The sequence below is a fragment of the Ascaphus truei genome, chromosome 4 (genome assembly GCF_040206685.1).
Source record: "Ascaphus truei isolate aAscTru1 chromosome 4, aAscTru1.hap1, whole genome shotgun sequence".
Lineage (NCBI taxonomy): Eukaryota > Metazoa > Chordata > Amphibia > Anura > Ascaphidae > Ascaphus > Ascaphus truei.
This window is the reverse complement of record NC_134486.1, coordinates 326,741,191-326,747,190: the sequence shown is the minus strand read 5'-3', so window position 1 is coordinate 326,747,190 and position 6,000 is coordinate 326,741,191. Positions and strand designations below refer to the sequence as shown.

At 41.7% G+C, this 6,000-nt stretch overlaps 1 long non-coding RNA gene across 2 annotated transcripts in view; it reads right to left on the bottom strand.

The window, feature by feature from the left end:
- Positions 1-605: 605 nt before the first annotated feature.
- LOC142493655 (uncharacterized) overlaps positions 606-6,000 on the bottom strand; it is a 29,561-nt gene continuing 24,166 nt past the window's right edge. For both annotated transcript variants that reach the window (XR_012801172.1, XR_012801175.1), the window contains one exon: positions 606-2,530. This is a non-coding gene — a long non-coding RNA (uncharacterized LOC142493655). The remainder of the gene's footprint in view (positions 2,531-6,000) is intronic.

The following is a 6,000-nucleotide window of genomic DNA, read 5'->3' as shown; positions in this document are numbered from 1 at the left end:
AAGCACTATCCATGGATGCGGCCTTAGACTTGTTAGTGTTGATTACTTAAGAAAAGTAGGTTTGCTTAGCCTGGGATTGATTATATTTATTTATTATATCAGTAAATTCAAATGAGGGAAAGGTTTGGACCCTTAAACCCCTGGGTATAAACTGATATAGCAGATATTTTTCTAATGCAGTCTTGTTCCACCACGACTGTAGTCGTTTTTGGGATAGTTGTTTCAAGACTTTAATCTTATCCCCACTCCCTGTTGTTTGTAAGGCTGAATTTTGAGAGATTTCAGATGTATTAATAATAAATGCCTCATTTGCATATGCACGACGGCGCTCCTCACTGGCCACAAAATCCATTAAAATAAGGTTCTGCAGAGACAACAGCTAAATAGCTTTAAGTCAAGGGAGCAGGGGTCTAGAAACTAACAAAGTTAGCACAATAAGTAATATGTAAGAGAAAAGGATGACCCCGCATCCACAAGACAGATAATGGCAACTAATGACCGACAAGGTAAATCTATATGCAGTGATCTGTCGGTGGTGCTGTGAGGGCAGGTAAATATTGCAAGAGGAAAGAAAGAGCCCTAAACAAAAAGCACTCTAGTATGCCTGGCAGTACAAAATGACATAATTTTTATTAGGGGTTGTCACAGAACAAAAAAGTTAAAATACAAAGCACAGAAAGTTAAAATAACGGCATGGATCCCCTGTATGTAGCTAAACTTGTTATATCCTCCAACTTGTAAATCCCAGTGGGGACAAACAAAAGCCAAAATTGACAAGGTAAATGCTCAAATATACCTGACAAGGTTTAAACAGTAAAGCTCACAACAGGCCAAACAAGGTGGCTAGGCTACGTGGTCAATACAGTGAAATAACAGTACACTTATATCTCCCTTGAGTCCAGGGCAAATGCAGAGTGACACAATATCAATGAAACTCACTGAAAGACACACACAATGCAGTCAGAGAAGCACACCTTAGCCTGCAGTAGCAAGTATGGATACGTCACCTTAGGTCAGGTATACAGCAGAATGAAGGGAGGAAACAAGGAGCAATGGCTCAAAGCATGTAAATGTGTCCCAAGAGGAGGACAAAACAGGGGATCCTGCCTACTGGACCTGCTCCTACGCGTTTCGGCCAGAGCCTTCTACTGGGAGTGGTACTATAGGCAGGGTAACATGCATGCTTAAAAAGGGATCTAATTAGGCCAGTGAGTATTGGCACCTGGTGAGATTAATCAGTAGCATATTGTGTAAAAGATATACAGATGGATGTTGTTAACTTACATGCAGTGTCATAGGGGCGTCATAGCAGGGAGGCCAATGGTGAGGGTATATCATATCAACGCCTTCCCCAATGAAAAAGGGCAGTGCTGGCAAATGAATTCCACAAAAAGATTGTGCACATGTACGTGACATCATAGAGCTGCGTCCATGGCATAGCTGTCGCCTACACTGCTCTATCGGGGGACTGCGCATCTTTAAATGTTCTAAAACATCTCCTTCCATAGGGCTAAGGTGCTGTGGGCAAAACGGACCTCACGGTAGCAACTGCGCATGTCCGTGACATCATCCGTTGTCGTCCCTGGCGCCTCTCGCCGAGACATTCAGAGGCTGGCAGGCATGCAAGTTAATGCTACTCACTTCACCTCACTGCGCATGCTTGCCCAAAAGATAGAGGAGAATCACAGTCTCCGTGTAAACTGGTTTCATACACTTCCATGTGCTTGCGCAGTGTGCAGACCTCAATCCTGTGTCAGTTACATGAGATATGTGAAAGAGGTATTGCAATTTATAGAGTGACATAGGGGAGCTACAAATAAAGCACATATGCTCACAGAAAGGAGATCAAACAGACATATGATGGATCAGTGTTGTTAACAAGGTTGTAATGGAATGATAGAGGGGGGTTAAATCATACATGTTAATTTGTTTCAAAGACAACAAAAACCTTTGCTATATCAGTAGATCTTATCATAACATAAAATATACATATATCATTACTACCATGATCTTGTATATAGACCACATAAGATGACAGCTATGACATCATTATATCAAGAAATAAATTCCCACAGCTCTGACATAAATAATATTCTCGAGGAGGCACATAGCTGAATGTAAAGATGAATATTACATAATAAAGGGGATGTGAAATATTTCCAAAGTGTTCTATATAAGGCAGTCCCTAAACGTACTAGGGTACACGAGTTTTAACCCAATCACTCCTTGAAAAAATGACTAAGAGTTTAGTGTACTCCTGCAAGTGTTAGAGTCTCAAAATTGCAATTTATGATGTAGAATCTCTAAGTACTTCACCTATGTACAAGATGTCAAAAAGTGATGACATGGCGTTTCCAATAAGGTTTTAGGAATATAGTCCATTCGCAAGTCTCTGCATGAGGATATGTGAAGTTGCTCCTCTCCCCATTCAGACGGAAGCAGGAGGTCTTTCCAGTAAGGTCTAGTCTTGGACGAAATAAAGATCAGGTCCAAGTTTCTTGACGATATTATGTTCTTCAAACCCAGGACTCTATAATTAAACAGGGAGAAAAGAAAAGTGGAGAGAGAGGGAAGTGCATGAGATTCTCATCACATAAACTCATTGCACAGACATGACTGGGTACAGGAAGGTGTGTGGGATTAAGGGATGATAGTCTCACCTATAGGAACATAGAGAACCCTAGGTAGTCCTTAAGGCCCCGTGGTATCATTGAGTCCATTTGGACGATCCACCAAGTTTCCCTACGTAAAAGTGCCCTCTCTAAATCACCACCTCTAAGCCCTAGGCTTACCTTCTCTATGGCAAATGCCTGTAAAAGATTGAAGTCAGATGCATGTGTCAGATGGAAGTGCCGGGCGACCGATGTAATTTTTTTGAAAGCCTGGAGGTCCTTAGAAGCATTTTTAATGTTCCTCACGTGTTCAAGGATTCTAAACCTGAGTTCACGTGTGGTCATCCCAATGTAAGGAAGGCCACAGGGACACATGATGCAATAGATGACGCCCTTTGATTTACACCCAAGACTTTCCTTGATTTTAAAAGTATTTGTCTTGTTGAAATCTGTAAACACATCCGTCTGGCACATGTATCGACAGGCAGAGCAGTTTTTACATTTGAAAAAGCCCTTTCTCTTAACTGTTGAGAGAAAGGTTTCATTTGTGGTGGGGACAAAATGACTTGTCACAAGTTTGTCCCTAAGGTTCGGGGATTTACGGCTGGTCATGGTGATTTTGTCACCCAGTATCCTCTTAAGATCTGGATCAGTCATCAGAATATTCCAATGACTTTGAAGTGTCTGGCGTAACTGGGACCACTGTTTGTTGTACGTTACTATAAAGCGGATTTGACGGTCTGAAGTATTTTTTGTTTTTGGACAGAGCAGTGTCTCTCTAGGGGTGTCCAAAGCTTTCCTAAATCCTCTCTCCACACAACGATTGCTGTACCCTCTCTGACTAAATCTCTCCCTCATCTCTCCTGCCCTTTTGATGAAACCTCTCTCTGTGGAGACATTGTGTTTAAGGCGCAAAAATTCACTTTTGGGAATGCCCTTGATTTGGTGTTCCGGGTGAAAGCTAGATGCATGCAGTATGGCGTTTGTAGCTGTTTTTTTGCGGAAAATGTCGGTGTAGAGTGTGCCGTCTGGCCCCAAATTGATAAAAAGGTCCAAAAACTCCACCTGTGTTGTACTACAACTGAAAGTAAGTTTAATGTTCATGTTGTTGTGGTTGAGAACATCGACGAAGCCCTTGAACCCCGCAGCAGTTCCCTGCCAGAGGATCAGCACATCGTCGATGTATCTCAACCACAGCAACACGTGCTTAGTAAATTAAAAATTTTCCTCTGAGAACACAATTTCCCGTTCCCACCAGCCCAGGAAAAGATTGGCATAGGAGGGTGCACACGTGGCACCCATCGCTGTACCTCTTTTCTGCAAGTAGTACCTATTCCTGAAGATGAAGTAATTATGCGTGAGGATAAACCTCAATAGCTTCAGGATTAGGTCCATTAAACCAGCGGAGATATTCTGCATGGACAAATAGAACTGTGTGGCGCGCAGACCGTCTTCATGATCTATACAAGTATAGAGCGACTCCACATCACAGGTCGCGAGAAGTGTATTCTCATCGACCGTGATGTGGGCCAAATGCGCCAACACATCCTTTGTATCCCTGATATAAGAAGGCAGAGTCTCCACTGAAAATTGCAGAAAAGAGTCTATAAATTGGCAGATGGGTTCGCATAGCCCCCCTATGCCTGACACAATAGGCCTTCCCGGGGGTGGGTAGGGTTCTTGTGCACCTTCGGTAACAGGTAGAATGTAGGGACCCTAGGAAATCTCAAAGTAAGGGCCTGACAGTTACGATCTGTAATGTACTCATCTAGCACCGCTGACCTAAATATGTAATCGATCTCCGCATTGTAGCGGATCGTGGGGTCAGATGCAATTTCCGTATAACATACAGTATTCTTTAATTGTTTATATGCTTCTTTTTCATACATCACCTCAGGCCAGATGACTATATTGCCGCCTTTGTCACTGGGTTTGATGACGATGTCCCGCATGGCTTGAAGTTCCTTTATCGCCATTGACTCAGTTCTTGTGAGATTGGCGCCATCCATCTTGGTCTTGATCTTCTTAAAGTCATCCATAACCAAATTCAAGAATACCTCCACTGGTGGGCAGGTCTGCCATGTAGGGCAGAATGTCGACTGGGGCTTCAAATGAGATAGAATGTCCTTCTCTTCTATCTGCATAATTCCTTGTTCATGAAACAAAGATTCCAAATCCTGTAGATGAACATTTTCCTGTGTACTTAAATGTACATGCTCCACATTGTCATCATTGGTGCCACGATCTTTAGCAAAAAATTTGTACAAAAGGAGTTTCCGGCAAAATAAATTCAAGTCCTTAGTCCATTCAAAATAATCCATACATGATGTTGGGGCAAAGGAGAGACCTCGTCGCAGGACTGTGTTTTGATCTTCTGTGAGGATAATATTTGACAGGTTAATTATTGTCATTTCATTATCCAAATACATAGTTGTATTACTCACTTTGCCTTCTGTGTCACAATTATTCTTCCCCTTAGCTCTCTTTGATCCCCTCCTTGTCCTCCTTCTGGGGTAGGTGTCTTTGTTCCCGTGTCTAAAAAATGTGACTTGTTGACTTGATATGACGTAGATGGGATACTCTCAGCATCTGAAAGTTCTAAATCAGATGCGGACACCCCAGAGGAGATAGATACTGAGTTAGACTTTTTATGGGATTTTTTGTTGGCACTTTTGGTTCTAGTGGACCTTCTCCCACTGTGCCACTTGTAGACCGTATTATTTTTGTAATCTTCCTGATCACGGTCAAATTTATTTTTCTTAAAAGAAATAAGATCCTTTTCAAATTTATCAAGGTCTTTTTCAATGCGTTTGAATTGGTTAACTTCTGTCTCAGTTAGATCTTTTTCAATAGCTTCAATTTCTATAGTAAGCTCTCTTACACGTGCCTGATCATGTTCTATCAGTATTTTAATTAACGCGAAGGAGCAGGTACTAAGACTTTCTTCCCACATGTTTTTTAGTGAGATATCAGTAAATTCAAATGAGGGAAAGGTTTGGACCTTTAAACCCCTGGGTATAAACTGATATAGCAGATATTTTTCTAATGCAGTCTTGTTCCACCACGACCATAGTCGTTTTTGGGATAGTTGTTTCAAGACTTTAATCTTATCCCCACTCCCTGTTGTTTGTAAGGCTGAATTTTGAGAGATTTCAGATGTATTAATAATAAATGCCTCATTTGCATATGCACGACGGCGCTCCTCACTGGCCACAAAATCCATTAAAATAAGGTTCTGCAGAGACAACAGCTAAATAGCTTTAAGTCAAGGGAGCAGGGGTCTAGAAACTAACAAAGTTAGCACAATAAGTAATATGTAAGAGAAAAGGATGACCCCGCATCCACAAGACAGATAATGGCAACTAATGACCGACAAGGTAAATCTATA